The following is a 24,825-nucleotide window of genomic DNA, read 5'->3' as shown; positions in this document are numbered from 1 at the left end:
GACCTCTAATAGAGTGTAAAACTATATAAAGATGGGACTGGGCCCCGTCATACCCTTATATGTATACAAAAGTATCGTACCAAAACTCAATTGCAGATCCGAATCAAATGGAGCACACCAAATCTCCTTGAGCTAGGATCCTAAGGATGGGGACTGTCATCCTGTCTACCTGCACCTGCGGCATGAAACGCAGGTCCCAGACAACAGGGGCGTCAGTACGAATAATGTACCGAGTATGTAAGGCATAAAAATAAATATATGTAAAAGGCATGAAAGAAACATGGAGTAAAGAACTCAACCTGTAAGTTTGAATAGCTCTGTGAATCATGAAAATATTTATAATGTTATGAATATGCGTGTAAATATCATATCATGCATAGGTATATGCATACATAATATCATCAAGCCTCTGAGGGCATCGCATCATATTATCTCGGCCTCTATGGGTGAAATCATCAATATATACCAACTGATCGGGTGGAGGTGCGTATATAACGCCATAACCTTTCCCCATATCCCATATACATATAATATATGCGTATATAATACCATCTGGTCATGGGTCAATGTACATGTATAAATGAATGTAATGCATAATTACGTAAGTCAATAAGATCTCTCGCAAAAACTTTATCCACTTACATATTTTTTTTTATACCATGAACATAATATATAATAATAAGACACACGGGAAATCAACATGTGATGACCCAAAATGTCATCTTTAAATTTAATAATTAATTCTGTATTCTAAGACCTCAAAAAGTATTATTTATCATTACTCGACTTGCGTGCGCAGTCCATAAAATTTTTCGGAAAGTCTTTATGTGAAAAATAAATTAAAATGTGAATTAGAGCTTTAAAACTCAACTGAGTTGACCTTGGTCAATATATTTAGCAAATGGAGTTGGATCAGTGTTTTGACAGTTTTAGTAGGTCCGTATCGTGATTTGGGACTTGGGCATATACCCGAAATCAAATTTCGAGGTCCCTAGCCCGAGATATGGAATTTTGAAGAACAATTAAAAGTTTAATTTTAAATAGTGACCGGATGTCGAATTATGTGCAAACGATCCTGGAATAGAATTTTGATGATTCCAACAGCTCCGTATGGTGATTTTGGACTTAGGAACGTGATCAGAATTTTATTTGGAAGTCCGTAGTTAAATTAGACTTGAAATGGCTAAAATAGAAATTTAAGTTTGGAAGTTTGACCGGGAGTTGACTTTTTGATATCGGAGTCAGAATCCAGTTCTGAAAATTTTAACAGCTCCGTTATGTCATTTATGACTTGTGTACAAAATTTGAAGTCAATCAGACTTGATTTGATAGGTTTCGACATCGAATGTAGAAGTTGTTGGAAATTCTTAAGATTTATTAGGCTCGAATCTATGTGTGATTCGTGTTTTTAGTATTGTTGGATGTGATTTGAAGGCTCGGCTAAGTTCGTATGATGATTTAGGACTTTTGGTGTTTTCGGACGGGGTCCCGAGTACCCCGAGTGAGATCCGAATCGAAATCGGATCAATTTTTGGACTTGGACAAATTCTGAAATTTGCAGCTTCTAGTGTCATCGCACCTGCGGAGGGACTTACCGCAGGTGCGGACTCGCACAAGCGAGCTGTGGCTCGCAGAAGCGGACGAAGAGCTGCCCAGTTGGAGCCGCAGATGCGGCTCATGTTGCGCAGAGATGAGGTAATTCACATGTGATCATTGTTAGTCAATTATATTGGATTATCATTGAATATTTCGAATAGATTACATGTTTTGAGGTGAAATTAGAGGATTTGGGCCTAAAGATTTCAAAATGAGAATTTGAGATTTGGAGGTCAAGTTGATATCGGATTTTTGTAAAAATGGTATGGTTGGACTCGTAGTTGAATGGGAGTTCATATTTCGTAACTTTCGCCGGATTCTGAGACGTGGGCCCCGCGAGCCATTTTTGAGTTAATTTCGGATTTTATTGAAAATAGTATTTTATTATATAATTGATTCTATAATTTTTGTTGACTGTATCGAATTAATTATGACTAGATACGAGTCGATCGGAATTGAAAAATCGAGAAAAAATCATACTACTTGGTTAAATTAGAGCAAGTCGAGGTAAGTGACTTGTCTAACCTTGTATGAGGGAAATTTCCCCTAGAATTGATATTAATGTGATTATTGAAATGTGTTGAAAGTTGTGTACATGAGGTGACGAGTGTGTACACGGGCTAAATATGAAATATTATATTTTTAAATTGTGTAAATCATTGTTGCGCATTTATTAAATTATTTTATATGAAATATTATATTTTTAAATTGTGTAAATCATTGTTGCGCATTTATTAAATTATTTTATCTTATTATATTCTTCATCATTGATCTGAGATATATACCTTAAATTTGTTTGACATTTTTCTGCTAATTGTTATACTTGTTTAGTTGAAACTAGGTTTCTTTTATTCTGTGCATTATTTGAAGGGTGATTTTCTTTAAATTAACCATTATTAATATGAAGTATTTGACATTTTAAATTTGATATTGAAGCAACGTATTAAATATTTTGAAATATTATTTTCCTGAATTATTTATTCTTGAATATTTTGTAAGATTTTTGTACTCAATGTGATGGAGCCGTGAGCTCTTTATATGAAAAAATATTATTGATGATTTATTTTGGCATGAGCCGTGAGTTCTTTATTGTGGAAAAATATTATTGATAATTTATTTTGGCATGAGCCGTGAGCTCTTTATTTTGGAAAAATATTGTTGTTGAATTATTTTGGCAAGTTACATTATTTGAGCACTTGAGGTGCAAATTGTGATATATTGTGATATTGATACGCATGCAGTGGTATAAGATCTGGGTATTGAAAACGCATGCGGTGAGATAAGGGTGGCTTGATATGCGTGGCTAGTAGGGGGACTACTAAAAGTCATACTGTGTGATAAGAATGGCTAAAACGCGGGATGCTATTTCGGAAAAAATATTTTCTTTCAAATAAATTGTGAAGGCTCCCGCGGTGAGATAAGGAAATGAGATATTGTGAATTGGTTTATGATTTGGGACTACGAGGCGGTATCTCGAGAGTACCCTTGTTGATATTGATTTATGGCCGCAGTTGCCTTGATTATTTGATGTGATTTTCTTAAAGATGAAAGGGAATTCGGTTTTGTTTCCACGAGATATTATTTGAAGTTCTGTTTTGTTTCCACGAGATATTATTTGCCATTATTTTGCTTAATTAAATGGTGACACACTACTTGATTCATTTTCAATGTCATTTTATTTTACTATATTGTTAAATATTTTACCATGCTATTATTATATTCCAGTAGGGCCTCACCTGACCTCGTCACTACTCTACCGAGGTTAGGCTTGGCACTTACTGGGTACCGCTATGGTGTACTCATACTACACTTCTGCATATTTTTTTGTACAGATCCAGGTTCATCTTACCAGTCTAGACGTCAGCGAGTTACTTACGCACAGAGACTTCGAGGTATATCTGTCAGCGTCCGCAGACTCCGGAGTCCCCTTTTATCATTTTTATATTGCTTCCTTATTTTTCTTTAGACCTTGATATATAGAGACATTGAGAATAAATTCTTAGAAGCTTGTGACTTATTTCTACCGGATTTTGGGAGTTAAAATTATTTGAATTGTAATTTATTTATTTCAGATATTTATTATTATTCCGCATTGATAGGCTTACCTAATCTTAGAGACTAGGTGCTATCACTACATCCTACGGAGGGAATTTGGGGTCGTGACACAACAACATAGGCACTCCTAGTGCTTCTATGAATAGAGGCATTTATGAAAGTTGCGCGTTTGCTTGTTTCGTTTGTATCGTATAGATCATGCCAAAAGGAAAGAAGGGATAGCCGTAACATACTTTTATTTCTTGGCTAGCGATAGCTCCCGAGTTTCCGTATGCTCTACGAATGATAATCTATATTGTATAAATAATTTGGATCACAATCGAATTAATAAACCAAGAATTAGATTCGCTACGATATTTTATCGAACACTTAGGGTGCATAAGATCCATCTCATCCTACAATGGCAATTCAACACCACTAGCTCTTATCCTCTACTCACAACACAACCACCATCACAACCAACTATACTTCATAATTTTCAGTCATATGATACCTTGAGAAACCACTTAAAACCGTTCAACAACTACACCACTTAATCAATAACCAAACTATGATCCAAATGACCTCAAATATTTATGATATTACCTTGAACAACAAGGATAACAACACATATACATATTTATAAATATACTTCCAGCCCTTCAACACAATCAAATCCTCCTCAAATATACTACAAGAACCTTTATTTCTACATCAATAAGAAATTAAAGGATTTCTCTAAGTTGAAGATAAACTTATCTAGAAGGATTGTTGAATTATTACCTTAATTATTTGAAGAAAACAGATAAGATGAACTGGAGATAAGCCTTCCCAACACTTTTACACACAAATCTTCCAAACCAAGAAGAAAATTGTAATACAATTTCCTTAGAGATAGTTGTCATAAGGTGCAATTGTAAGAGGTTTTAGGCCTTCTTGGCCTTTTACAATATTAAATTTAAGAAAATGTCTCTTTTAGATCTCTTATGTGTAAATGAAAGATTTTTTATGTGTAAAAGTAAATCTCCCATGTGTAAAAAAAAAAAAGAGGTAGGGTCATAAAACTAAAAATAAGTTTGTAAAAACCCAAAAAACCAATTGACCCCAATCGTAAATGGCTTCTAGTTGTTTGAGATGAGGTTTATATGAATTGAGTAATGGGATATGATTAATAAATTTGCTATCTCAATTCAAGTTAAAGAACTTTTCGTACCGTAAGAAAGAACTAACTTTCATTGTTGCCTTTATTCTCACTAAGAAACTAATTTAATTCAAGTAGTATATATATTAAGACAATTCATATCTCCTTGGGCCGTGCGGTCCACTTCCCCTGTATAATAAAAAATAAATTATCCACCCATGCATACAACTACCAGATCACCTATATGTAGAGTGAATGAGTCATTTCCTCATTTTATATTATGCATTCCACGTGAAAAGGTGTCCATCCTCAATTATGGTAGGTCCATTTTCATCTTTAGCTAATTCCATATTTGTTCTTTCTTCCACTACACTCCAAAATATAATTAATGCACGTCATAAACTCTTTGACCTCAATTTAATATATACCGAGTTATTTAACACATTTATTAAACTCATTATCAAGGTAATCACCGCCTATTTTTCAAACACCAACTATTGTTCCTAACCATCATCGTCACACTTATAAGTCTTACATCATTTCGAGACTTCTTCTTTTTATACACCGTGCTCTTTAATTGCATACTTAGATATGATCAAAATTCTTTCATGGCTCAGGTCTATTTACACATGCCGAGCGACTCAAGCCATAGAACGAAAGCACGGGATGTAACATCAAATAGTCGATGGAGGTATAATATATATATATAATGTATATATTATATGCGTATAATTGTCTAAAATCAATGTGTGTGCATATATATATATATATATATATATATATATATATATATATATATATATATAGAGAGAGAGAGAGAGAGAGAGAGAGAGAGAGAGAGAGAGAAGTTGGTCGACTAGGGGTAAACTTGACATTTTACTCTATCATAAAATTGCTTTAGTATATTTTTCATTCCACATTGGTCTAAAACCATCTCTCTTCTATTCACGGAGGAGTACTTTTCAATTTTCAGTTCTTCAAAATATTTACCTCTCTTCATTTTCTTATCAATGTCCTACAATTTCGGCGATGATTCTCTCCCAATATTCTCTCTGTCTTCTTTTTTTTCTTTGATTTTTTCAAATCTCTGAACAGTTTCCAATTCGAGGCATCAGGTTCGTCCAAGAAAAAAGCCCTAACAGTGCCAGTTCACCCTTTCCGAAATTCACTCCGTTTTTTATTTGATTTAGGTAAGTTTTTAACTAATATATTAATATTCTTTATTATTTTGAGTTATGTGGACAATATATATATATATACACACACACACACACTAAGGCTTTGAATATTTTGGATCCCCGCTGATTTCTATCATTTTTATTTTTGAGGATTTTTTGCAAATTCAATTTTTCGGATTCCCAGATGCATATTTGTTTGTATAGATATTGCTCACTCATCCTAAAGTTTACCCCTTTTGTTCTTTCAAATATCGAATTGCATGTTGTTGCTTTGTATAATATTTTCTTGGTTGTTCTGCTACGGTGACATTATTCTGTCTCAAGAGGGAAGGAAAAATTAAAATGTTAGTTTAGGCTGAAAAAGCTTTTTGTTGCTTTGATATGGTTTCCCTTTCTATTTTTGGTGTCATGGTTTATTCAAAGTTCTCTTTTTAACTTTTCATTTCTGCCTAAGAAGTAGAAAATAGAGAAAATTAATACCAAATGCAGTACAAATGCAGATTATAAGTTTTCTTATTCAGGAAAAAACTCAAGTAGATCAAAATGCATTTCAAAACACCTATTAATAAAAATCATACTGTTTTTTGGAAATGATCCCATAGAGTAAATTGTTGATCCTGCATCAAATTCAATAGTCAAAACTTTTCTCTAACTGTTGCTGGTGGTATTGTTTTAGTGGTAGATAAATTCATCCACTCCTACCTTTCTCACTTGTTTCTACTTTCATTAAACGGACTTGCACTCATACTTTCAGTTTGCATTTTCATCAGACAAATTGATGATAATATGAAGAAAGAATAATTTTATGTTTTCACCATCTATTAGTTTCTTCCGTTCCTTTTTTTTTATTACTAATTCTCTTTGGGAATCATAAAAATGATCAAATAATTAAAAAAGTTCATGCTGACAAAAGGTTTAGGCTGCGGGAATTATATAGACTGATCCCAATTATCAAAAAAGCCCCTTTAATGCAACTATGAACAAATAAAGTTGAATTAAAAGACATCGTCTGTGACAATGCAATTATTGCATAGTCGCAATAACACTCCGCATAGATGAACATAATTAGCTGAAATAGTATGAGTGATTGGAGTATCCTAATTCCTGGTTCAATTAGAACTAAAGGAACAAACAGTAAGGAAGTTCCCATGTATCAACTTTCAACATATTTATTATGCAGTTCCTCTTTATTCTTGAGTAGCAAATTTGGTTTTAACACTTTTTACATGTCAAAGGATAATTTGTATCTCTCCAGGAGAACATTCACGTATGATGGCTTTAAGCACTGGTTGCACGATGTCGAAGCTAGCAAAGGATAATGTTAACATTCTGTCTAATATCATCACCTTTTCATGTCAAAATTATGTTATTTTGGCTTTTGCTTAAATGTCATAGTTGTTTTTTTAAAAAGGATCATCATTAAATTAAACGTTGCACATAGATATCAATAGTAACTTGAAACAGGTTTATATATTGCATGAATTTTGTGCTTATTACTCATCTTTATTTCTTATATGGTAGTTGCGCACTAAAATGGTTATCCTGCATTTTGATATTACAAATTCAGGAAGAAAGTTTATCAATATAAAGTGTTAAAAAAGCTGCTTAAGCATCTGCTAATGGATAACTGCATAATAAATTGATGCATAAATGTTAACTCAATTAGATGCACCCCTTTAAGGGATTGGGTAATCTAAAATTCTTTACTTTAATATTCTATCAATTCTGCTATATATTAAACTACTACATGTTGTTGTACAATATACCCTCTAATTGATTTGGTGGCAAAAGCTCCCTTTATTGACTAAGTTTTGAGATTTTCTTAATTTTTTTAGATGAAATTAGTGGCCAGACCAAAGCAATTTAACATTTAATTCACAATTTATAGAGTTGAAGGGACAACAATAACTAGTAGGTAAAATGGTTGTGACTACTCCAATCAATTCGACTGGATAGTTAGTTCACTTCAACCCCAACCCTCTTGTGATGATGATGTAACACATGATATTGCCGTAGTAAGTAGTAGTACCATTGTCTAGGAAAGAAATAAACTATGAGATGCTACACATCAATATCGTTTACAGTAATTTAGAAAATATTACATGTAAATGAAATATTGTGAAATTTGAGAAATCTCATGAGTGCATTGTACTACGGGAATAGGCCATAAGAGGCTAACTTATGAGAACTTCTGCTATGCATTTCTAATATAGAAGCTTATATCCTACACCATATATTAGACAATTGACCAGAATGGATCATACATTATATGCAATTACTTCATTGAAAGGGATGTTAGGAAGACATGAAAACTGAAGGCACATACTGTGCATATAATTGATTGTTGCTACATGTATTTCTACAGATACCTGAAATATGTTCTTCTCCCGGATCTGATAACGAGTAATGGGATATCTGGCATAAGTTTCTTATTCATTTGGGACTTGAATATTGGTGTTCTTCTCACACTTTTGTTTCTTTCTCCAGTAACATTCATCTTCCCTTTTGTATATATATATATATATATATATATATATATATATATATATATATATATATATATATATATATATATGTTGAAGCACCTAAAACATTTGATTTTCTTCTCTAGACTGGGTTTGCAAGAGCGAAAATTTAGGGCAGCTTGCCACGGTTTGAAGCCCCAACTAGAATTCATGACATTTAACTTCTCAATGCATTGTTGGACCTTTTTTCCCCCTTTAATATCTGTTTTCGTATTCCTTTATTTTAATTATTATGGACATAAATATGTGAAGTCATTCACTAATTTCGCAAGTGAAGTATAGGTATTGAATTAGTTCAAAGTACCCATGAGCATTATGTAATCCCTCTGAATTTATCTGCTAAGAGGATAAAAAAATATTTGCAAATAGGACGGATTAGATTGGTTGCTTTGGAGTACATTTGTGAACTACATTGTTTTGTTCCGTCCCATTATTTTTTAATAATTCTTTTATATTTATGAAATGTATTGCAAATAGACGTAAAAAAAATGCCAAGAAAAAACAAAAAATGAAAATAACAATCATATTGACTTGGTTATTGTTGGGCCGTGCTATGCACGGGCTGCTCATTTCTAGTATATATATATATATATATATATTTGTGTATGATCCCAGATAGTTATGGGTGAGCCCAAAACTGAACACAGCCCACGATGGTCGGCAAAGTCAAAACGGAATATTTTTACATTTTCTTTTTTGGCAAATAAAATTTTACATGTAATCCTTTCCCAAATATTCTTCAAAATGTTTCCAAGAAATATGATAGATTTAAAAAATCAAAAATGGGGAAAATATTAAATACATTTTTCTTTTCATGGGTGTTAAACTTCCCTGTATCTCATTTTAATGAGTGTGTAATTATTTAAATTATTATAAACTCTTATCAAAACATGTACGTATATGAAATTATGGCAGTTGAGATAATTGATTTTTTTTCAGTTGAGGTTAATTGATAATATGGTCTTTTCCGATGTATAGTTTATAAAACTACAGCCTCTCAATTGTAGCTTCAAATCAACTTCTTTCTATTTTCTCAAAAATTATGTTGTATTTGCCACCATATGAATTTAAATTAAATTTATGTCACGGACACATTATACTAAAGAAAAGGCTTAAGCTCCGGTGGCACAAACTAGTAACACGACACTATCCGACATATTTATAGAACAAATTAAGAAATATATGTTTCAAGTACTTTGCTATGTAGAATGATACTATATACAATTAAAGAGAAAATTTTAATCTTTATTCTCATATCAATTAAAGTTTTGTCTAAAAAGTTCGAGAGATGGAAAACATGTGAAAGTATCATCAAGTGAAGCACAAGTTATATCTATGAAAGACACGATGACAAGCTTTTCAATTTTTCATTTTCGTTTTTAACAACAAGCCTTTTGTTTGAGTTTCTCAGTGTTTAACCAGTCCCAATTCATGGTAAAAGAGCCTCAGTAGCAGTAGATTGACCGCCGACAATTTTTTTTGGCTATGATAAATCTTCTAATGATAATATAGAGAAACCATACAGTCGAGCCTTAGCTAATGATATCAAAGAATAGTTCATTGATTAATTGATTTTCGAATTTTATACTCCTACTTGCTATAACAATGGAAACTTTCCAGCTTTAGATAGTGCAAAGAAAGGGAAAACGAAAAGGGCACTTGGGGATTGTTGGTACAAGCTAGACTTCAATATCACCATTGTTGAGTCATAGTAGCAAAAGAATTTTCATTTAAAATTGCAAAAGTGATGTAGACTGAGGAAATACCTAATGATACAAAAAGAAATGGCGACAAACCATTGCATGTACACAATAAAGTACGTAACTAATATCAAGTAGTACAACCTTTATGCATGCACCTCCGTACAAGTGTTGCATACAAGTTCCGGCCAGAATGATTGAGAAAGATTCAACCAATTTGAACCGCTCACATCACAATAGTAGTAGCGTAAAGACCGTAAGTCGGGGGCGGCCATAACATAAGGCTATTACTTTCACACTTCTCTATCTATAGATAGAGAGAGATCCGCTGCGTGAGCAACCTGACTGTGCCTTACATGTGCTCTACAGGCCGCACACAATCTTTCTTTCCAACGAGCTCTTTTTTTATTTGGAAGACGGGCATTGCGTTCGGTTTGAAAGGCATAGTTTTCAATATGTCTCCAGATAGGGCCCCACTAGTCCGGCTAGCTAGTTTAGACCTGTTTCAAACATCAACATAGTTACAAAAAATAAATCAAATGATTTAAAGGACTTGATCTCAATATTTTAAGTTATAAGATAAGATATTTCGTCTGTAAAATCCAAACCAACGAAATATGAGTATAAGTTGTAGAATACAAATTTTGGCAAGTTATAAATCTACATATTATACCTATCTTGTTGCTTGGATAACATGGAAATGAATACCAAAATAACTGAAAAAGAGAAAAACAACAAACTACGGAGGTCCTATTTTGCACCGTAATATTAATAGCGTTACAACACCACCCAGTGACAACAAATGGTGTTGTAGTGCCAATTTTTACCATTGTACAGTCGAAACTTGAGTTTCAACTTATATGAGACGCGCATTATGGTAGTTTTAAGAGGTATAAAAGTTTTTTTTAGGAACTTTTGACACACATTGGTAGGCTAAAATTAGGAATCAAGGATCCATCACAAAAATCAAGGTTACAAGAAGAAGTTCAAGATCTGAGAGGATTTTTTTCTCACATTTTGCCTCTCTTTGCACCCATGAACTTTTGTGGCTTTAGTACTTTTTATTTGAATTGAACCATTGCTATAGAGTGGCTTTCTTGTGGTAGGATTTAGATGAATCCTATGATTTATCTATATGGATTAATTTTTTCATTGCATCTATTCTTGATTTGATTGACGTTTCTTAGAGCAATTTTAAACTTGTAGGTGAAAGAAGTGACTGAATTCTTTACTTTCTCATATGTGCTTGATTGATCATAATTTATTTGTTCGTCTTAAATGGTTGTAGAGAGTAGTAATGCACTTGCTTGTGATCATATATACCTCGAAATTAAAGGGTCCATATCTAATCATGAGACCTAGGGTTAGTTAGTCAACTATCTAAAACACTTAGGGCGCTTTAATACATTTACTATTTGTATAATCGAGAGAAATACCGAGAGAAATACACTTAGTAAAGATGTTACAATAATTGGGTGTAATCAAGCGAGGCGCTGATAACTTAGAAAGTAATTAGATGAAAGAAGGAATGAAGAAAATAAGTTAATCAAAGATGAAATCTATATCGAGATTGTTAAAGTAATCGATAGCTTTAGTTTTTTTTCCAGTTAAATTTAATTTTAGATTATTTGCTTTGGGAATGGATGTATTGATGCGTCACATTCACGAGGAGGTGTCATGATTCATATTATTTGTGAATGGCATAGTATTGATTAACGAGATGTGAGGCAAAATTAACACCAGGCTCGAGGTTTGGAGACAGACCCTGAATTTTACACCATGTGCGTCCCAAGGCGACGTAATGAATATGAGACTTGTTAATAATTTTCCTTATGACAGAGCTTTTTGAGAAATAAATTTTATGTACTATATGAGGCCTTTTTGGGACATATTATATACCAAATTGAAGGTCTACGAATCTAGTTTCCAACGCATTAAACCGTTTATTGATACGATATCGGAGTAGAGAGATATTCGCGTTTTCGCGAGACTGCCCAAGCAACTCGGTTGGGATCCACTTGAGATGACCTCCGACCTTACTTTTTTTAAAGGCGTTTCAGACTCATTTCGGGTTATTTCTCACCCAAATTTCATCTAACAGCTCTCTAAAACCCTCCCTAACATATCCCAAGATCCCAAGAACCAAACTCACGGGAAATCAACTAAAATCATCATCAAAGGTGTTAAGGACTACAAGAGAATACTTCTATGATGTTGTGGTATGATTGAGGGCTATTGTGAGCTAAATTAAGACAGGGTTTCGAGTTGTGGTTGTTGTCCAAGGTATGTATAACATCTTCTTGATTGTTCCTAAGGTTAATCTTGTGTTGGTTGTGTTATTTGAGTGAGAAACCATAAGATGTATTGGTTGTGTTATTTGCCTGAATTGAAGCCTTGGGTTACCAAACCCACCTTTTATTGTTCTTAAACCTGCAATGGTTAGATGTATGGCCAGGTTTTCCATAATAAAAATAAGATGGATCATTAAAACTTTCAGAGTCCTTTTCTCTATAATTTCTAAACTTGCAATGGTTAGATTTGTACCATCTTTGCCACAATGAATGCATGCAGAATGATTTCTTTTCCGAGATGAGTTTTTATGAGAAGTTGACTGGTTTGATTTGATGGAACTGTGACTGGTAGATTTTCGCTATCAATTTAGTTTAAGTTAACGTTCATGAACTTCTTCTTGGAGTATGTCTCTTTTAATTTCACATACTTCTAGTTTCAGTGCCCAGTCTTTCTTTTCTCTTTGAATCTTTCGAAGTTCATGTAGAACTTTCTCAATGTTTGCAAGGGAAATATCAATAAATTCTTGAAATTCATTGCATTTAAAACACATAGGCAGACGTACCTCGCTTGTTCCTTCGTCTACCATGAGGCCATGCTCACCAGAATCTTCATCACTGTCTTCTTTGATGGCCATAAAATACATATTGACAATTTTCTCATGATCAGATTCTTCTTCATCACTCCATGCTCCAAATGACTTCTTCTTTTGAAAATTTCTGCTAAGTTTCTTTTTTAGTTCAGGGCATTCTGCTTGAATACGTCTGTATTTTTCACATTCATAGCATCTTCCATCATTTTTGTCATTCTCATTTCCCATTCTTCCCTTTATGACATTTGGTTTACCTCTTCTACTATTTCTATTTTTCCTCATCATACTTGTTACAACTTTGGAGAGAATAGTTATGTTCTCATATTATTCTCCACCTTCTTCTTCTTCTCCTTCTTCTTCTTCCTCCTCTTCTTCTTCTTTTTCTCCTCCTCCTCCTCCTCCTCCTCCTCCTCCTTCTTCTTCTTCTTCTTCTTCTTCTTCTTCTTCCGACTCAGCCACGGTTGCTTTAAATGCAACTGCATTTTTTTTTCTCGATGTACTTGTCTGTCTAAATGAATTTTCTCAAAGGCAATTAGATCACCTCTAAGTTCATCATATGACATCTTGTCAAGATCTTGACATTCCAGTGCAATGACTTTGGGTTGCCAAATAGTGGGGTAGGCTCCTTAGTATTTTTCTGACATGTTCTTCATTTCTGATTGGTGTACCAAAGGATTTTAAATCTCCAATAATTTTGCTGAATCGTGAGAACATTTTTTTCACTGATTCTCCATCTTTCACTTGGAATAATTCATAATCACGAACTAGGAAATTTATCCTTGTTTCTTTCACTTTGTTTGTTCCTTCATATGTGACTTCTAATTTGTGCCACATTTCTTTCACACTTTCACAACTTGATATCATTCCATACTCTTCTCCGCTTATGGTATTATACAGCAGATTCTTTGCCTTAGTATTCACTTGAATAACTGTTGCTTGTTCTTCAGTGTAATCATCTAAATCGAGAAGGTCAGATGATACTATGATCTCACCATCTTTATCTTTCCTTAGTGGAATTGGAAGATTTTCCTTTTTGATCACACATCATACTCTAATGTCATATGACATAGTGTAAGTTTCCATTCGCACTTTTCAGTGTGAAAAGTACTGACCGTTGAAGTAGGGTGGTCTTACTCGAGAGGTTCCTTCTTGGAATAGTGCTCCAATGACTGTGTTTGATCCCATGATCTTTCTTCACTTGATGTTAGGTAATACTTTTGAGTCCTTGCTAGAGGTGTTTAACGGGCGGGCTGGGACGGATTGTACACAAAAAATTTAGCCCGTCCGTTTAACGTTTCGGGCTGTTAGCGGGCTGTTAGTGGGTTGTACTTTTTCGGAGTTTTTTTGGTCCGTCCGGGTTCGGGCTTAACGGGCTGGACCGGGCAGGGCTATTTTTTTTAAAGTAAATTTTGTTTTTCTTATTCAATGTTATTGATACTTAAGTGTTTGCAAACTTTTAAGGCTTAGAATTAAACTTTGAAGTTTAAAGTTTTAAATTTGAAATTTGAATTTTAAAATTTTAAAATTAAAATTTGAAAGTAATTGAAGTGTGTTTGCAAATTACAATGAAGTGTGTTTGTGTGTGTGTATATATAAAAGGTTAAAATAATTTATCAAATATTAGGAGTGTGTGGGCTATTTTCTTAAGGGGGTAGGCTGAAATGGTCATTTCTGCAAAAAAGGGCCGTTGGCCAACGGTTATTTTTGAATTTGACAGTTGGCAACGGTCCAAAAAATAAAAAAATAAAAATATTTATAACGGATACCGGGTTGAACCGGGCTGTAGCCCGTTAAAAACCCGTTAACGGGTTCACGGGTTCCGGTGTACCGGTATCAAAAAACTGTTCGTTTGAAACCCGCTCCCTGCCCAACCCGTCCCAGCCTGCCCCCTCCCCCCAATGCTATAGTACCGGGCTGACCCGGGCTAAACTCGGTTGTAAACGAGTCAGCCCGGCCTAATTAACATGTATAGTCCTTGCTCTGATACCAATTGTAACACAAGAGGGGAGGCGTGAATTGTGTCCAATTTCAAAACTTAGTTGACTAGAGAGAGAAATAGTCGACTAATTATTTCCACCATGTTTAATTTCAATAGAAGTAAGTTATGCATAAATAAAAACAGTAAAGACAGATGAGTTTTATACTAGTTCAGTACCAATGTGGTACCTACATCAAATTCCCTTGGATTATAAGGATTCTCTTAGATCTTCAATATTGAGTCGTTTCAACAGTTGTGATTTTAGTTCGTTGACCACTAAGAATATTCAGCAATAGTGTTTATTTTTGCTTGACACAACTCTTGTTTTGTTTTCTCTCTTCCTATCTTTTGCGACACTAGTAAACTCAAGAATACAGTATTTGTAATAAGAACTAGAAAGATATAGATGCATGTATTAAGTTGTGTAAACTTCCACGTCCTTCCTCCTCTTCTTTAATAGTGCTCGATGGAGTTCCTGATTCCTTTTTCTGAGATTGTGAAAAATCCATTGAAAGTGCGTCCTTTCCTTTTGAGTCAGAATCTCTTAAGAGTAGGACCCAAGGGTAACTTCATAAATCCAGCGTGTGAAGTACATCCAGATTCATTCTCAATGTGCAGTTTGGCTCCTTTATCTTCCCAATCATTTGCTCTTGAGTCTTCCGTTGATTTCTCGTACTTAACTGATTTCTTTTCCTTCCTTGTATGCTTGAGAATCTCTTGCTTGTTTGATTGATTCCCTTTCCTTCCTTGTATTTCTTTGATGGGCAAATTTGAATATTATAGCCGTTAGCTTTTTGATATGCTAGATAAATTTTCTTTCCTTCCTTGTATTCTTCAGAGTTGTTGCTTCTTAATTCTCTTATGCCTCATTGGATTTGATTAGAGAATCTGCATACATAGTAGATTTATATTAGTCAAGGCTTTTTGTTATTAATCGTCATTAAAATTCTAAACCTAACAGTATGCCTTTTGGTAACACTTCCTTACTACAACTACAAGAAATAAGGTTTACAATGACGATGTTCTGTGGTGACCTCTTAAGTCGCCACCAAAAGCAAGTGTCGAGTACAACTTTAGCAGTAATCTACATGATATCGCTTTGAGTAGCGATCTACCTTAAATCTATTTTGTGGCGTATTTACTTACTTTTTGTGGCGAGCTTCGTTGACAAAAAATTAATTTATTTTATTATTAGCTTTTGTAGTGACTAAGCTTGGTATAAAAGTAAACAAATGCCCCACAAAATAAATTTAAGATAGGTCGCTACTCAAAACAACGACATAGAATTTGTTGTTGAAACCATTACTTATTGTGGTAACTCGACACTTACTTTTTGTGGTGACTAAAGAGGTCGGCACAGAATATTGTCATTGAAAATCTTATTTCCTAATTGCTATATTGTTCCTATCAGTAATAGCCACTAGTATTTCCTCATTAGACAAATTAATCAAGTTGCATAGCAAAAACCACATGAAAGGGTACGCTGTATACTTCCATATATAATATAAACATATTAAATAATGGATAAATGAGAATCACCCTGTGAAAATGATAAATGATAAGCCATGACTCCCACTCAAGCAAATATCTCATATGGCTCTTTAAATTTCAAACTTCATTTTTTCTCTAAGTCGTATCATGCCCTTCATAGGTGAAACCCGTAAAAATACTCAATCTCTAACAAAGAACATTAAGTGCCTTTCTCCACTTATCTGCGTGACTTTTGTTTCCTTTGTATATTGAACAATCTTTGCTTGATCAACTGAACCTTATCAATAGCTTCCCATGCTAGGTTTGGTTCCTATACCTTAGCCTCTCTGTCCAAACTATTTGATAGGGAACGAGGACTCCAACCATGCAATAACCCGCATGCAGCCATCTTAAATACTTGCCCCAACACTATTATGGTAAGCAAATTCAGTTACAGATAAGTAATCGTCCTGACTACCTCTAAAATCAAGGATACATGCTCTTAATATTTCCTCCAATATCTCTATAGTACATTCAGATTGTCATTCATCGGCGGGTGAAATATGGTACTAAGGTCTGCTCGTGTACCCAAATCTTTTTGGAAAGATTTTCAAAAGCGTAAAGTGAAGCGTGACCTTTGTGAAAGATGGTGGATATTGTATCCTCCTTGGAGTCGAAAATTTTGTTCTGAATATCCGTGTATATCTCGATCTAATGTACATAGTTTCAACAAGTAAGAAATATGATAACTTTGTAATCCAATTCACAACTACTTACATAATGGTAACCTTTAAGGTCCCAATGCAACCTAACAAACATGGTAATTCTTTCCCATTTGTAATAGTCTTGCAAATCATTGAAGCTCGACCTTACCCTACTCACAAGTTGAACAACTAGAAATATAGGCGGATCCGGAACTTGAAGGTTTCGGGTGCCACGCTACTTTAAAAATAGACGCATTGCTATTTACATGGTCCAAATATAGTAACCATTCGATTTTAACTTTGAGCTTTGATTCGAGTTATTCATCTTTTTGATCTGTATAGAAAATAGATAAATAATATTCCAAATATTATATTAAAAATTTCATGTTCATACATCAACTCAAGCTTACATGCATAATTTCTACTAACATAAAGAAGATTTCTTTTTTAAATCACCATTTGACACGAAACCAAGACTTGACATGCTATTTTTTGTTGTATCTTGTTAGCAATTTAAATCAATGTAAAATTAAAGATAAGAAGATACAACTGGAGAAAAGTTGAGGTAGCAGCGGAAGGTTTCTAAAATTTTGACGAAAAAAGAGGAGAAGATTTGGAAGACGGGAAAATGTTATATTTTATGCCTAATATAAAAAGGAAGAAAAGGAAAGACAACAAAATTAATAAAAGAAAAAAGGTTATTTTTACAATTAAGTTATCAGCGTGAGTTAGTTAAGATACTAAAAATGTAGAGTTACTTAGCATACTAAAAATGTGGAATAACTTAGCATACCAAAAATGTTTCAAAAATTGAAAAATGCTAGGTTCGAACTTGTGCCCTCAAGACAGAAAACTAGACTCCTTACCACCGGCACCTTATAACACTTTGCTACATCCAGTGGCATGACTTTTATTTATTGTATTTATTATACATATCTACATATATATACAAAGTTTCAACAGAGGCGTCCGGGTGACGTACCACCCCTATTATTCTACATAGATCCATCCCTTACTAGAAACAACAATAAATCTAATGAACCCATTTTGCAATTAAAAAGAAGAAGAAGAAGAAACCCTATGCAATAGTAAACAATAAAGCGTCATAACAGCTCACGACTGTAAAATATCATAAACTACATTAAAATATATTCACAAACACTATATAAAATCATTGTCACCCGAAGAAGAAGAATAAAATGAAGGAGGAGGAGAAAGAAGTGTGGGGTTGTTTAAAAAGCGGGTACAAATTAAAACTTTTAAAAAAAGTGAGTATAGGTTAAATGGGGGAGACCAAATAGAGCGTCCGTCCAATTTTTCCTCAAAGAAGGTGTAACGACCCACCTGGTCATTTGAAAGTAAAAACCCCGATCCCCTATTTACTGTTTTCACATATCTATTTCTGCTATTGTGACTTGTCGGGAGGCTTCATTTTAGTTTTTGGAGTGTTGCGGGACACTTAGTCCCTAAAATGGGAGCTTAAGCCTTAGGATTTAGACCGTAGTCGGAACTGTGTGAAGTTGGTTCCGTTAGCTCCGTTAGGTGATTTTGGACTTAGGAGCGTGTCCGGATTGTATTTTGGAGGTCCGTAGCTTATTTAAGCTTGAAATGGCGAAAGTCGAATTTTTGGAGGTTTTGACCGGTAGTGAACTTTTTGATATCGGGGTTGGATTCTTATTCCGGAAGTTGAAATAAGTCCGTAATATTGAATATGACTTATGTGCAAAATTTGGGATCAATCGGACGTGGTTTGGTTGGTTTCGGTATCGGTTGTCGAATTTAGAAGTTTCAAGTTCTTTAAGTTTGAATCGGAGGATGATTTGTGATTTTAGCATTGTTTGATGTGGTTTGAGGGCTCGACTAAGTTCGTATGGTATTTTAGGATTGGTTGGTATATTCGGTTGAGGTCCCGGAGGTTTCAAGTGAGTTTTGGGTGGTTAACAGACTTGGAATGGAAGTTGAGAAATTTTTGAAGTTTGGTCTTTTGCTGGTATGATCGCACCTGCGAGGGTATTAGCCGCAAGTGCGGTAGGTTGAGCGCAGGCGCGGAAGGGGTGGAGATCAGCAGAGGTGTGATGGTTTCTCCGCACCTGCGATAGCGCAGATGCGGACCAGTGGTCGCAGAAGCGGAGGCAGCCAAGGTTAGTTGTTTTCGCAGGTGCGCCCACATTTTTTTCGCACCAGTGGGCACGCAGGTGCGAGCCCAGGCTCCGCAGGTGCAAAAATGCCTGGGCAGTATTTAAAACCAAAGGGCTTCGTAATTTTTGTCATTTTGGACTTTGCAAACTCGGTTTAGGGCGATTTGTGAGAGTATTTTCGAGGCATTTCTTGAGGTAAGTCCCTTGTGCTTATTTTTTATCAATAATCTTGCTTCCCCATTTATTTTTCCACTTAGTTGGGGTGTATTTAAGGTGGAATTTGGGAGTTTGAGGCTAGGGATTTGGAAAGTTTGAATTGTGGAATTGAAGGACCATTTGGTGTCGGATTTTAGTAAATTTGATATGGTTAGACTCGTGAGTGAATGGGCTTTCGGATTTTGTGACTTTTACCCAATTCCGAGACGTGGATCCTGATTAACTTTTTAGGACGAATTTCGGAATTTTTGTTATATTATTGATTTCATTAATTAGATGAGTCTATTATGGTTGTATTTATGATATGTAATTGCTTTTGGCTAGATTTGGGCCATTTAGAGCCGGATATTCGTGAGAAAGGCATTGTGACCGATTGATTGAGCTTGGTTCGAGGTAAATGGCTTGCCTAACTTTATGTGGGGGAAATCTCCTTAAGATTTGGAACTATTATGATATGTGAGCGCCATGTACATAAGGTGACGAGTACGTACACGGGCTAGTTGTGAAAAAACTCGATTTTCTTACTAAGCAACAACCTGTTTTCCTTTTTTTTTTTTTTTTTTTAAGTTATACCATTTTAATGAGTATTAATCTATTTTCATTCTTAATTGAGTTATTCCAATATGTGTAGCTATCCTGTTTAGTCTAATACAACATGTCTACGTGTCTTATTTGCTTATGTGAACTCTGTGCAGCATGCTTAGTGATTTTTCTGCTTCTTCCTTGACTGGTACTTAGTCTAAATCGTAAGATTTCGTGATGTAGTTGTATTTCTATTGTTTGCGCTGCATATTTACTTTGGGACTACGGAACGGTATTCCGGGAGATCCCCCTGTCTTGCATATTTACTTTGGGACTACGGAACGGTATTCCAGAAGATCTCCCTGCACATTTACGTTTGGGAATACGAGACGGTATCTCGCGATATCCCTTGTTGTATTTCTGTGTATTGAGTTGTTACCTTCTATAAATTCTTTCTTGTTAAATTTCGGTCTTTATTTTACTGCGATATTTTATTTTTGCCTTGCTTTATTATCATATTCCAGTAGTGCCCGGACCTAACCTCGTCACTACTCTACCGAGGTTAGACTTGGCACTTACTGGGTACCGATTATGGTGTACTCATGCTACTCTTCTGCACATATTTTGTGTGCAAATCCATGTACTTCTTATCAGCCCCGCTACCATCTGAGTGTGCTTGCTGTTGTACGGAGACTTCAAGGTATATCTGTAGCGTCCGCAGACCTCAGAGTTCCCCTCTATTCCTTTCTATGTCATTTACCTTCCTTACTTTTGTTATTAGACTATGGTGTATAGAGATACTAGTTTCTTTCTGTAGCTTGTGACTTACGATGTTTCGGATTTTGAGATTACTGTGTATTTTGAATAGTTAGTTATTTAATTCATGTTTTCATTTCATTATTCCGCAAATGTTAGGCTTACCTAGTTATAGAGACTAGGTGTCGTCACGACGTCATACAGAGGGAAAATTGGATCGTGACAGAAGGCATTCCGTCCAATTAATTAATCAATGATATTCTAATTAGACAATATCTAAGGCTTTGATATGTACTAGATTATCTTTTATTCAATTGGTTAAGTCTATTGAAAATGTTGAGGGCATAGGGAACAAAGTATATAGTTCATAGTTGTACTAATATTCTGAGACTAAATAGAATCAGCAATTTAGCATTTTCCTTTTCTCTATAAGATGTGAGAGCACCAAAGAGTGTTCAGCCAAATATTCATACCCTACAACAGTGGGAAAAAAGTTTTGTCTACTCTAATTTAGCTCAGTAACCACTACCTTAATATTTCTTTACAAACATTTTCTTTAAATAAATAAAAAAAGTATCTCGCCAAATTTAATATCGCTTTTTTTATTTATGTATCTCTGCATCAGATTCTGAAACAATTAGCATAGGTTTGGGTATTTTCAATATTATAATTGAATCCACTCTCAGGAATTTCTTTTTTCTTAAGATAGAAAGCTCCAAAGTGTTTTGATTAAAAAGAAAAAGTGTTTTGATTGTAATATATATAGACTATTCCCCCCACCCCTTTGTTCAAATTGTTAGTTCTAACTTCTTAGTGATATCAATAGGGCACGAGAACATACTAAAAAAGATATATATGTATACACCAAATAGTGAGGCAGGCATTGTTCATAAGGCTAGATTTTCCAAGCCCAACCTATATATAAATGATAGTAAATAAATAAAATAAGAGAAAGAAGATGGGAAAAAGAAAATGACTATTGAAGCTAGCGTGAACCTAGACAGAAAAGGGCAATAACAGGAGTACTTACCTTACAAGAGTAAGAGATTGTTTTTGAATAAAGGTCGGGCGTGAGAATAAAGTCTTACATTAAAAGTTAAAAAGAAAAAAATTAAACTATATTACAAATTAAGTATTGGGATACTTTTAATTGTGTGAAGCCTCGGAGAAAATGATACGGACTTGGTCCAACTACTTATGTAGCTTAGTTCGAAACGTATACTTATAAGTTCAAGGAGGAAATTATTAGGTGTGCCAAAAATTACAAGAAAAAAGAATATACATACAAGGTGCTAAAATACTCTTACCGTTGTGATGACAACTTTTACAGTTGCATCAGTACTCCCTTCAAAACAATACCTAAATGTAAAAGAATATAGTATAAAATTTAGCAAGTGAGAGAAACATATAAGTATAGGAGTTCTGAATTTTAAAATGTCGACTTCAAATGCTAATGATTGAGTTTTAAATTAATATTTGTATATATTTAATAAATTTCTTAATATAAATACAATATTTGAACAAAAGCTATTGGGTTCGCCCGAACCGATGACTCGGCTTCTGCCTCCGCCACTAGAAAGAAAGCCTACTATTTAGGTCTTTAATTTGATGACTAGATCAGGTTCTAATGTCGTAATGTGGTGTTCCATCATATTAAAAATATAACAAACCTCGATATAGAATGTATCACACAGTCATTTCATCTAAGAATCAGTGTCTTGTTAGCCCCAAGCAGTCTTTGATTCCCATCTCCACAGTTCTTGGCATTGATGCAGCCATGTGTGAAAGAAAATAAAAGACACACAAAAGTCTTTGAAATGAACAACGCGTACAAACTTTGCTTACAATTTACAACCATCTCATCAATGCCCGGAGAATATATATCAATGCTAAAGAACAAACATAATCTTAGCTAATTTTGATTCCAACTTTTATATATATTGCTCAGATATGTGTACTTCATCAAAGTGTATATAGTATTGGAAGAGCTGGAATCTTTCCATAATTAGTTAAGAAAGATGTCCCAAAGAATGTCTACTTGCTATTTTTGGTATAATTATGAATTAAATGAACTTTATTTCACCACATTAGCATAAACATTTGGCCCAAACAGTAGCCAATAAAAACAACCTGTTCTAAACAAATATACTTGTTATTATATGTTCATCCGAATCCAATAACTTTGACTCGGGCCATGTATGTATGTATGTATAAAAATTTCCTCTAAGTTCATAGAAATAATAGATTTGAACACAAATCAAATGGTTCGCGTTGAAATCCTAATCTCGAATCCATAATATTCAAATTCTGAATTTGCCTCACCTGCTTTGTTTTGTAAAGACTAAAATAACCACGGTTGGTGCCTTATAGCACAAGATTTTCTTATAGCTTCCATTAATTCTTCTTTTTGTTGTTTGGTTGAGGAAGGGGTGGGTGTTGGATTATATATAGCAGCAGAAGCAATTTCAGTATTATATTCACGTGTAAATTAAATAATTAGCACATATAGAGATTATACGAGTTACCTCTTTGAAGCGTGAACAAAGCAGATTAATCTCGGTCTCCAGTTCCAGAGCAGCAAGACCGCAACCTCAGCAAAACCTCCCACAATCTTCTACTGTATTACCCAAATAATATCTGAAAAGAGAGAATTTCGGGTCACGACCCAGAATCCGACTAGTCGTGATGACACCTAACCCAACCCGCTAGGTAAGCCAATTAATTACTAACCAATTACAATAACAATTAATAAAGCAATTAAGTAAAGAAATATCTGAATCTAATATATTCTCCAAAAACTGGTAGTACAAATCATGAGCTTCTAAGAATAGAGTTTACAAAGCCGAAATAAAATAAATACATAGTCTGTTTGAAAAGTACATAAACATAATTTTATATACCTAAAGCTACCACGAACAAGGGGCAGCTACAACCGGAACGCAGGTACATCTTCAATCCAGCTCTCATTGAACACATCCACATCAGTAACTAACATGTGCACGCAAGGTGTAGAAGTGTAGTATGAATACAACCGATCCCACGTACTCAATAAGTAACAAACCTAACCTTAGGTTGAAAGTAGTGACGAGCTAACAAAAAGGGGTCGGGTCCAACACCAATATTCCACAACAGTTCATAACAGCATAGTACAAGTAACAAACGAGTATCTCAGAAATAAAAAGGCTCAGTTCGTTCACAGTTCCAGAAAAATAGGCATTTCTTTTCAAGCATCTCAGTGAAAATCCAAATCTTTTACCGAAAAGCCAATATACTAGTAAGTTTGAAAACTATGATTTTTCCCAAAACTCATTTCCACAAATAGTAAGATGTTTCGTTTTCAAATAGCATGAAGAAGGTACTTCTCTATGCCTACATGTCAAGATACAAGTAAAATCATAAATGTCCCCAAAACTGAGTAGCAGAAGAAAATGCACCTTTATTCACATATCTCAAGTACGCATGTCAAATGCAATGCATCTCGATGATAAGCTCATGTACTCTCACTCTCAGAGTATTCAATCTCACTATCTCGCATTCTCTCTCACTATGCTCAGCACACTCAAACACTCAGCTTTGTACTATACCCGCTGTGGCGTGTAGCCCGATCCCTGTTTATAGTCGACTGCGCTCACTAGGGGTGTGCAGACTCCTAGAGGGGCTCCTTTCAGCCCAAGCGCTATATCGCTGCGGCGTGCAGCCAAACCCAATCAAATGTAATCAATATAACATGCTGTGGCGTGCAGCCCGATCTCAAAATATCACTCTCACTCAGGCCCTCGGCCTCACTCAGTCGTCAATCTCCCCAGTCTCTCTCACGGGCTCACAATATTATGAAACTAGCCCGACAATAATGATATGATGTATCAATAAATAATTGAGACTGAGATATGATATGAATACATGAATATGACTAAGCACAGTGAAATCAGTGAGATGACAGTAAGAAACGACCACTATGGGTCCAAACAATATCGGCAAAATGCCTA

At 34.6% G+C, this 24,825-nt stretch overlaps 2 long non-coding RNA genes across 15 annotated transcripts in view; both read left to right on the top strand.

The window, feature by feature from the left end:
* The window catches only part of LOC138899410 (uncharacterized), a 303,148-nt gene that overhangs the window by 69,218 nt on the left and 209,105 nt on the right, over nt 1-24,825 (top strand). The gene's annotated exons all lie outside the window — the stretch shown is intronic.
* On the top strand, nt 5,681-8,858 carry LOC138899513 (uncharacterized). Its single transcript, XR_011411206.1, has 2 exons — nt 5,681-5,961; nt 8,561-8,858. It is a non-coding gene; the product is annotated as an uncharacterized lncRNA (long non-coding RNA).

This window comes from Nicotiana tomentosiformis, chromosome 9 (genome assembly GCF_000390325.3).
Source record: "Nicotiana tomentosiformis chromosome 9, ASM39032v3, whole genome shotgun sequence".
Lineage (NCBI taxonomy): Eukaryota > Viridiplantae > Streptophyta > Magnoliopsida > Solanales > Solanaceae > Nicotiana > Nicotiana tomentosiformis.
The sequence above is the reverse complement of the archived record's forward strand: the minus strand, read 5'-3'. Positions and strand labels throughout refer to the sequence as shown.